Source organism: Euprymna scolopes, chromosome 42, assembly GCF_053919585.1.
Source record: "Euprymna scolopes isolate OS-2025 chromosome 42, ASM5391958v1, whole genome shotgun sequence".
Classification (NCBI taxonomy): domain Eukaryota; kingdom Metazoa; phylum Mollusca; class Cephalopoda; order Sepiida; family Sepiolidae; genus Euprymna; species Euprymna scolopes.
In genome coordinates this window covers 33,220,535-33,230,373 of record NC_136523.1, presented here as the reverse complement: position 1 = coordinate 33,230,373, position 9,839 = coordinate 33,220,535, and the positions used below count along the sequence as shown (strand labels likewise).

The following is a 9,839-nucleotide window of genomic DNA, read 5'->3' as shown; positions in this document are numbered from 1 at the left end:
TGACGAATATTTAAATTAAGGCTAGTCAATCGAAAAGAGGGGATGACTTTCGAAAATATCAGCGAAAAAAAACCAACCCTCTCTGTAGAAAAGTGCCCAGTTCAGGGTGAAAGAATTAATGTTTTTAGCCAATTTTTCAATATTTGTCGTCCGAAGGGTTGAGCTTTAAAACGATACCGATCTAGTGAAAATCCGTTGCTTCTGTCAAAAGTTTTAGGTAGACATACATACTTTTAAACAGGTGAGATTTATATCATAGATGGTCCAGTGGAGATATTTACATACTCCATTGTGTCAGGTCATATAGTAGCCATCGTCCAGAATAACATTACAGTCGGATGTCAGGTGGCTCACTCTTTCTATTTCTGTGTTGCAGAACTTGCATTTGTTGCCATTGCTGAGACCACTCTTCTTAAAAGCTTTGGTCATCAAGCCTTGATCCATTATAATTCTCTCCTGATCATAGGTGATGTATATGCTCTCTGCTTATCTCAGCATTGTTTCCAGTCGTCCAGAAAATACTTGGCACACTGGTGGTTTTCTTCCAGCTTTTTTGCAATGGAAGATTTTGGTGTATTTTTGGCAACTCTTTACAGCTATTTCCACACTAGACTTGTTTTGTATTTCTGTCTCACTTTTCATATTCTGTGTGTGTTCGCATGCAATTTTTCAAAAATGTGTACGTCTGAACCCTTTATTTAATCTGGGGGCAGGAGGTGATTGTTCACCTTCAGTCATCAATGACCAAGTAAAAGTGTTAACTAATTTTTTAATGCTATTCTTAGTATCACCTTTGGTAAGGATTGAACCTTCAATCTCCAGAAGACTTTTAAGTAGAATGGATTATGAATGAATGTCTTAAACCGTTATGTGATAGGTCCATCTATATACAGCATAATCACATTGACACACCGGCTTCTGTTAGATCACTAAAAGTTAAGCATCATTGAATCTGGTCAGGACTAAAATGGGTGACCATTTGAGAATACCAGGTGATGTATATGCTCTCTGCTTATCTCAGCATTGTTTCCAGTCGTCCTGAACTTCTATGTGCCACTGAAATCAAGCAATGCCAACTCAGAAGAAGAGTGGTTAGAGATTGCGTGTTAACTAATGTTTTAATGCTATTCTTAGTATCACCTTTGGTAAGGATTGAACCTTCAATCTCCAGAAGACTTTTACTTAGAATGGATTATGAATGAATGCCTTAATTTGCACTTTTTGTCATTGCTGAGACAACTCATCTGGAAATTTTGGACAACCATTATTATCTTCTCCTGATCATAGTGGAGTGATCTTCTTTCAGGTATATGCCTCTGCATTAATCGTGAAAACTTGATCTTGGGCAGCCATTACCATTCTCTCCTGATCCTAGTGGAGTGATCTTCTTTCTGGTATATTCTGGTATATTCTTTCTGGTATATGCTTCGGATCTGTGGACAACCTGCAAGTAAAGGTCATGCCATCCCAGTTCACTATGTCAGGTTTTATGGCTCAGTTCACCTGCTAACTCAGATACTCCAACTGAGAGATCTTAAAATTCTGTCCTTATAAATGCAATTGCTTGAATCTCTCTTGTTCTTGGTTCACCGGGTATATTTGCCAAGTAGTTTTTGAAAATTATATTTCATGAATCCAGTTGCTTCTATAATAATTGGAACGATAGAAACATTCTTAAGATTCCAGTGTTTTGTTTTTTTCATGTCGTACATAAGACCTTGGTATTTTGTTATCTTTTTCCTTTTAGGTCTGTTTAACTCAACATCAGTTGGGAAACAAACTTCTACTAAGGTTGCTTCTTTCTCCCTTTTTCTCCCAATTAACTATGTCAAGTTTTATGGCTCCGTTTTCTTTGCAAATAGATGTAGGAATTGCATAATCATAGTGGATGGTGCATGACTTATTTCCAGCTGTTTTATTGGGGATACCAAATGAAATCAAAGTAAAATGAATAGTGGTAATGGTTATGACCCAACGGGTTACGGGTACATTTAGTTTATAAACACCCAGACAACAAAGTTTGGAATTGTATATTGTATAGCGCATCCACCCAAACCTACCCCGCCATCTCTTTCACATTTATTCAGGCAAGAAAACAATGCTTGCAAGGTCCTTAACTGCCTAACTGTCTATTCTAGTTGAAAGGAGAGAGAGAGAGAGAGAGAGAGAGAGAGAGAGAGAGAAATAAAAACCACCTGCCTCATTATATACAAAGGCACATTGAAGTGTGAATTTGGTTGGGAAACAATCAACTATGTCAGGCAGCTGTAGGAATTGGAGAGTCATAGTGGATGGTGTGTGATTTATTTCCGACTGATTTGTTGCTGCATTCGATATTTAACTTTTATCTCCACTGTGTTTAAACATGTGCCGTTTCAGCGATGACTTCCGTGAATACCGAATCCCGCAAGCCTCACAATGAAATGCCTTCTCTCCCGTATGCGTTATTTGGTGTATTTTAAAATGTGAAGGTTGGTAAAAGATACGCCCACAAACATCACAGTGAAAAGATTTCTCCCCTTTGTGCTCGAGCATGTGCTCCTCCCGCGACAAACTGTCGGAAAACCTGTTCGCGCAAATCCTACAATAGAACGTTTTCTCGTCAACTTTTATCGATTCGTCTTGCTCAAGATTCGAACCCGCTTGAAAATGTGTGAGGACGTGTTGCTTGAGGCTCATATTTGTGACAAACCCCGTCTGGCAGATGCCGCAGTGTAGCGGATATGCACCAGTGTGTGTGATCATGTGTTTCTTTAGGTGGGAATTCTGGGAACATTCATGGCCGCACACGTCACAGCGGAAACGTTTTTCTCCAGTGTGTGTTGTCACATGTCGGATCATCGTGGACTTATCAGAAAATCTAATCCCACAAATTTCGCAGGGGAAGAGTTTTTTGCCGTTGTGTACGGACATGTGTCGTGTAAGGAGGTGCGTTTTGCTGAAGCTTCTGCCACAAACATCACAGTGAAATGGACGCTTCCCGGTATGGGTTATCACGTGATACCCAAGTGTAGACTTGTGGGAAAATCTACGGCCACAAGTTTCACACTGAAATGCTTTCTCCCCCGTATGTGTTACCAGGTGTGTCTTTAGCGTTGCTTTTTTCGAAAAACTTACCCCGCAAATTTCGCAATCAAACGGTCTCTCTCCATTGTGTGTTACCATGTGGCTTGCAAGAAGCGACCTGAAGCTGAACGAACGGATGCAAAATTCACAGTGGAAAGGTAGTTCTTTTGTGTGCACACTTAGGTGTTTTTTGAGGTTGGAATTTTGGGAAAATCTAGCACCACAGGTTTCACAACAAAATGGCTTTTCACCATTGTGTGTTCTTGAATGCGTATCTAATTGAAACTTGGAATACGCAAGAAATCCACACATTTTGCATTCGCGTAATAATCCTCTCTTTTTAGGAATATCCATAATGCTTTTATAGGCACCATCCTGCAAAAATAAATAAATAATAATCAAACATCAATAGCAATCAGCAGGTGAAAATTTTAAATTACTTAAAATATCTCAAGGAGAACGGAGACAATCAATGACAAAAATTCTTGGATACGGTTATTGTATTGTCATGCCTTTTTTTTATTATTACTTTTGTTCCCTTCCTTTCTTGTTTTGTGTTCTTGTTTGTGGAACACATACCATTATTACTAGGGCTATGACAAGAGCATATTCTTTTCATTATTTTGACTCTTGAGTATATATCACTTAATATGTTATATGTTTTTCGATAGAGTAATGTGGTTCTTGATCGATTAACTGTATTTACTTGTATAAAATAAAATATGCATCAAGTGCGCTTGAAAGCCAAATCACAACGTAATATTAGGAAAACAAATATTTTACTTGTTTGAAATTTATCACAAATATATTTCGGAGGTATACTCCATCTTCAGTATGTTGTTTCTTTTTTTTTTCTTTCTTCTTCCTTGCCATGTTGTAAAGTTGGAGAAAGAAAAATCTGTTTGTAAAGATCCATGCGTTGTATCTCGGTGGTTGTATTTTGAAATGTTGGAACTGTGCGTAGTTGTTTGTACGAATGAATAGATAATGTTTATACCTAATAGAATAAAATTACTAACAGGATAGTAGCAATACCTCGCAATGAATTAAGCAGACAACAGAAAATATTGTTTCAAAAGAAACAGTTACGTGACAAACTTATATACATTCCTATAAAATAAAATACGCATCAAGTGCGCTTGAAAGCCAAATCACAACGCAATATTAGGAAAATAAACAAATATTCTACTTGTTTGAAATTTGTAACATAAATATATTTCGGAGCTAAACTCCATCCTCAGTATCTTTCTTTTTTATTTCTTTTCTTCTTTCTTGCCATATTGAAAATTTGGAGAAAGAAAAGTCTGTTTGTAAAGAGTCGCACGTTGTATCTCAGCGATTGTATTTTGAAATGTTGGAACTGTGCGTAGGCAGCACGAGAATAACGTCAAAGGTGTGAATTCCATATGATTTTAACCGATTTTGGCAGGGAACTCTCAGCAGAAAAAATATAGGAATCTATGATTATCGAGGAAATGGAAAGGTAATATGACTATAACACACCTGGTATTGTACTGCAGTTTGTGCATATTACATTTGCATGAAATGTCTTGATTTTTAATCCTATTAAGGTAAAAATTAGAGGGGAAAAAAATGAGTTCATTTATATATAATAAAGAAAACAACATTTGTTTATTTCCTAAAATTACTTTGTAATTTAGTTTCAAGTGCACTCGATGCATTTTTTTTATTTTATTCAAATTAAATCAACATTTCTATATTGAACTCACACACTTGACGTATCTAATTGTGTCGGATATATACGTGAGAGTCAAAATAATGATGAGGATATACTCTTGTCGTAGCCGTAGTTATTACATACAAATGACATGCAGCTTGATGATCTAAGAATCTTTATTTTAACTTTGACTAAAAATAAAAAAAGTTACAAATATTTCTCTGCCATAATACTTTTATAGGCACTGCCCTGCAAAAATAAAAATAATAATCAAACATCAATACCAATCGGCACGTAAAAAAATGTTAAATTAAAATATCTCAATAATCATATGCAGATTTATGATCGAAAAAAAAAATCTTTATATTTTTAAATACAACTAAAAAGAAAAGTTTAAATATTTCTCTGCGTAGCACTATCGGATATTTTCCCTCTTTGAGGCTTTCTAGCCATCAAATAAAAAAAAATATGAGATTATACAAACACTGAAAAACTTGTCAAAAAATTTAAAATTTAAATTGGGGGATCAGTTTTTTATATAAATTCAACAGAAATGAACCATAATGCTTTTATAAGCACTGCCAAAATGCGTTCTGCTAAAAAGAATAATCTAACATTAATAACAATCTGCATGTAAAAATGTTCAAATATCTTAATTTGATGAACTAAGAAAGAATCTTTATATATGACAAAATTCTTGCCTTTCTCCTGAGGATAGACTTACTAAACAAATGGGATACTTGAAAGAACGGTATACTTGAAAGAATGGTGTACTTGAAAGAATGGTGTACCTGAAAGAATGGTATACTTGAAAGAATGGTGTACCTGAAAGAATGATATACTTGAAAGAATGGTGTACCTGAAAGAATGATATACTTGAAAGAATGGTGTACCTGAAAGAATGGTTTACTTGAAAGAATGGTATACTTGAAAGAATGGTGTACCTGAAAGAATGGTATACTTGAAAGAATGATATACTTGAAAGAATGATATACTTGAAAGAATGATATACTTGAAAGACTGGTATTCCTGAAAGAATGGTATACTTGAAAGAATGGTATACTTGAATGAATGATATACCTGAAAGAATGGTATACTTGAAAGAATGGTGTACCTGAAAGAATGGTATACCTGAAAGAATGGTATACTTGAAAGAATGATATACTTGAAAGAATGATATACTTGAAAGAATGGTATACTTGAATGAATGATATACTTGAAAGAATGATATACTTGAAAGAATGATATACTTGAATGAATGATATACTTGAAAGAATGGTATACTTGAAAGAATGGTGTACCTGAAAGAATGGTGTACCTGAAAGAATGGTATACCTGAAAGAATGGTATACTTGAAAGAATGGTATGCTTGAAAGAATGATATACTTGAAAGAATGATTTAACTGAAAGAATGGTATACTTGAAAGAAATGCATACCTGAAAGAACAGTATACTTGGAAGAATGGTATACCTGAAAGAACGGTATACCTGAAAGAACGGTATACTTGAAATAATGCTATACTTGAAAGAAATGCATACCTGAAAAAACAGTGTACTTGGAAGAATGGTGTACCTGAAAGAATGGTATACTTGAAAGAAATGCATACCTGGAAGAACAGCATGCTTGAAAGAATGGTGTACCTGAAAGTATGGTATACCTGAAAGAATGGTATACCTGAAGTAATGGTATACTTGAAAGAGCAGCATACTTGGAAGAATGGTATACTTGAAAGAACAGCATACTTGGAAGAATGGTATACTTGGAAGAATGGTATACTTTGAAGAATGGTATATTTGGAAGAATGGTATACTTGGAAGAATGGTATACTTGGAAGAATGGTATACTTGGAAGAACAGCATACTTGGAAGAATGGTATACTTTGAAGAATGGCATACTTGGAAGAATGGTATACTTGGAAGACTGGTATACTTGGAAGAATGGTATACATCGAAGAATTAATAAAAAACAGAAAAATCTTTCTGATGCATGTACTCGTCACAGAACAAATATGTCATATTCCAAAAAAACATGTAAAATGATCCAGATAGTTGTATTTTTATAAAGGAAATCAAATTTTATGAGCAAAGAGTGGATAACAATTCTTACAAAAATAAAGTTTTTTAATAAATGAAAGTCATTATATGAAAAACAAAAAAAAATTTTTTTACAAAATCAAAATTAATCATTATAATTGAAAAATGTGTGACATTTGTTTTATTTTTTTTGAAGACTAACTTCTTTTACAAAATTAAATTTATCGTAATAAATAAAAATAACCATTATCATTGAAAAAAGTAGTGACATTTTGTTTTTTAAAACTAACTGCTTTTTTATTAAATTAAATTTATCATATCAAAAAAATAATCTTTATAATTGAAACGTGTGTGACATTTATTTTTTTAAACTAACTTTTTTTACAAAATTAAATTTATCGTAATAAATAAAAATAAAAATTATAATTGAAAAATGTGATGACAGGTGAGGGGCGCCCCCCCCCCACACACACAAATGAAAAAACAAAATTTCTGTGAAATGTTAAACGGTATTCTACATGGTAAATGTCGGTGCGTTACTTACGAAAAAAAAAAAAAACGGTTAATTAAACTGCAGAAACTACACAAGTTCTATAATTGAATACCCCCCCAAAAAAAAGGAACGAAAAATATAAAAATACATGGTACTTGTACAGTTTAGTCAAGACGTTACAAAATGAAAATATCGAAAAAAGTTTAAATTGTACGTATCTGTTATGGAATGAAGTTCTCCGGAAAAAAAATTTCACTTAATTTCATCAAGTAGTTTTTGTTTTACAGGGAAAAAACAATTTGTTATGATACAGAGCAAAAGGTTCGATTTTTAGGAAAAAAAGCTAGTTATTAAAGATGGGGAGGGAGTGTCGGCGCTTTACATGGAGTTATCTCCCGTGTCGTTTCTAAAATTCAAACAAAATTTTTTAAACAAATCCAAGTTATCTGCCTTCAACGCGCTCTCATAAAAACGTGTTTTTCTGCTGTAAAAAAAAAAAAAAAAAATAAATAAAAATACTCAATCAAATTAAGTGAAATTTTTTTTCGGAGATCTTCATTTCATAGCGGATACGTACAATATAACTTTTTCCGATATTTTCATTTTTTAATGTCTTGATTAAACTGTACAAGTACCATATACGTTTTCGTAAACCGCTTGTGAAAACTTACAGCAATATTTTTACTCTTAAATGAGGTGAAAACTTTTTATTTTATTTTCTTGTCATTTAAAATGTCCACCGTGTATTCATGCGCCTTGTGAAACAATCAAGTGACTACGCACGTGCGCGCACGAACGTACGTTTCAGTAAGAAACCAATCGCGCATAGCGTAAACGAAAACGTTGAAAAATGAGGCAAGGTTGCCCAAGGCGTACATGGGTTCATACCATGCAAACGGTAAATTTGCGACAGGTTTGGTTATCAGAGTCGTCGTCAGCGACCTTGAATACACCTAGAAAACCAAATTAGAGCGGTCGGTGTTCTGTTATAGCGTAAGGTAATATTTACCCTCCACCCCCCCCCCATCCAGAGTGTCCCTTTAGGAGGATCAGAATTTTCTCCACATTAAAAACCGACCTTGTGTCTAACTCCGCCCTCGTGAGGAGACAAGTAAATAGGTAAATATAATGTTGTCATCTGTATCTTAAAATTTGTATGACGTCACTTCCGCTGTATTGCTTGTAAACAAAGAAGCACAGACGACTCTTAACGAAAGCCACTTTTATTTTTTTTAATGATGTTTGACTTTAGTCTGACAGGCCCGCAGCAAGTGTCGGAAGACTATGCTTGAATTTGATTTTTTTTTTTTTTTTAAATAATTCAAATGTTTATTTCATGCGTGAAAATACAATTTAAGACAAAAAATGAATGAATTTGGATGAAAAATCATAGTAAATACGAGAGATGCTCCCCAAAGCCAAGTATTTTGGTTTGTTTGCAAATAATATTTGACCACGTAAATAAATACATAGTTGTTCTTATATCAAATAAATAATTAATAAATCATTAAAAAAAAACAAAAAATGATTTACAAAAAAAAAAACAATTACATATAAATTACTTACAAAATAATAGAATAACACAACTTAAAAAACGTAAAAATGTTTGTTTCTTTTATGAAAACGGTGTAAGTTAAAACGCCGGTGTAAAAGAAAAATTTATCTCTTTTTTAAAATCGTCCGGTTGTTTTCGGAAAAGTTTATATCTATAATATAAAGCTGAATGTGTGTGTGTGTGTGTGTGTGTGTGTGTGTGTGTGTGTGTGTGTGTCTGGTCACGAATAGGCTCCTATGTGGTTGACTATTTTAAAAAACTGATTACATATAATGATAGAAGATGTATCGAGATACAGGAATTGGGTATGCTTGATTTGGCAGAACAGTGGTTGATTAAAATTGTGGGGGCCGGCGTACGCGCCTGGTCCACAAAGTATGGAAATAAAAAATTTAAAACTTAAAAAAAAAACGTTTACAAGTGTTTTTGATATAGATGTACATAATAATACTTTGATAAGTATGTTTTAACTTAAATAGGGATGGTATAATAAAATTGTGGGGACTGCGTTCGCGCCTGGCCTCCATAGAATGGAAATAGGCACAAACTTTAATAAAGACTTTTCATATCTATCTGCATAAGTATACTTTGATAATTATGTTTCAGTTTGAAGAAATATGGTATAATAAAATTATGGGGTGTTCATTCGTGCCTGACCTCCATAGAATGGAAATATGTCACAAAGTGTAACAAGGTTTTTTAATATAGATCCACAGAATATTGTGATAAGTGTTTTAGTGTGAACAGGTATGGTATAATAAATTATAGGGTTTATCTATTTTATTTTTACTTTCATCATATTTTGCTTTGGTGTTGATACCCCAAATTCGAAGCTATCTCTTTACAACTCTTCCTTTTCATAACCTATCATACTTTCATAAATCAGAGTCCATTTTCTCTAGGCTGTTTTCGAACCCAGTCAACGACGGGTACTTTTGCTAATATATATATATATATATATATATATATATATATATATATATATATATATTTACATAGTTTTTGTTGTTGAT

The 9,839-nt window shown here is 33.6% G+C and overlaps 1 long non-coding RNA gene across 1 annotated transcript; it reads right to left on the bottom strand.

The window, feature by feature from the left end:
* Nucleotides 1–1,724: 1,724 nt before the first annotated feature.
* LOC145267007 (uncharacterized) lies at nt 1,725–8,906 on the bottom strand. The gene is made up of 2 exons (XR_013864807.1): nt 8,838–8,906; nt 1,725–3,441 (listed from the first exon to the last, which is right to left on the bottom strand). It is a non-coding gene; the product is annotated as an uncharacterized LOC145267007 (long non-coding RNA).
* Nucleotides 8,907–9,839: the final 933 nt, after the last annotated feature.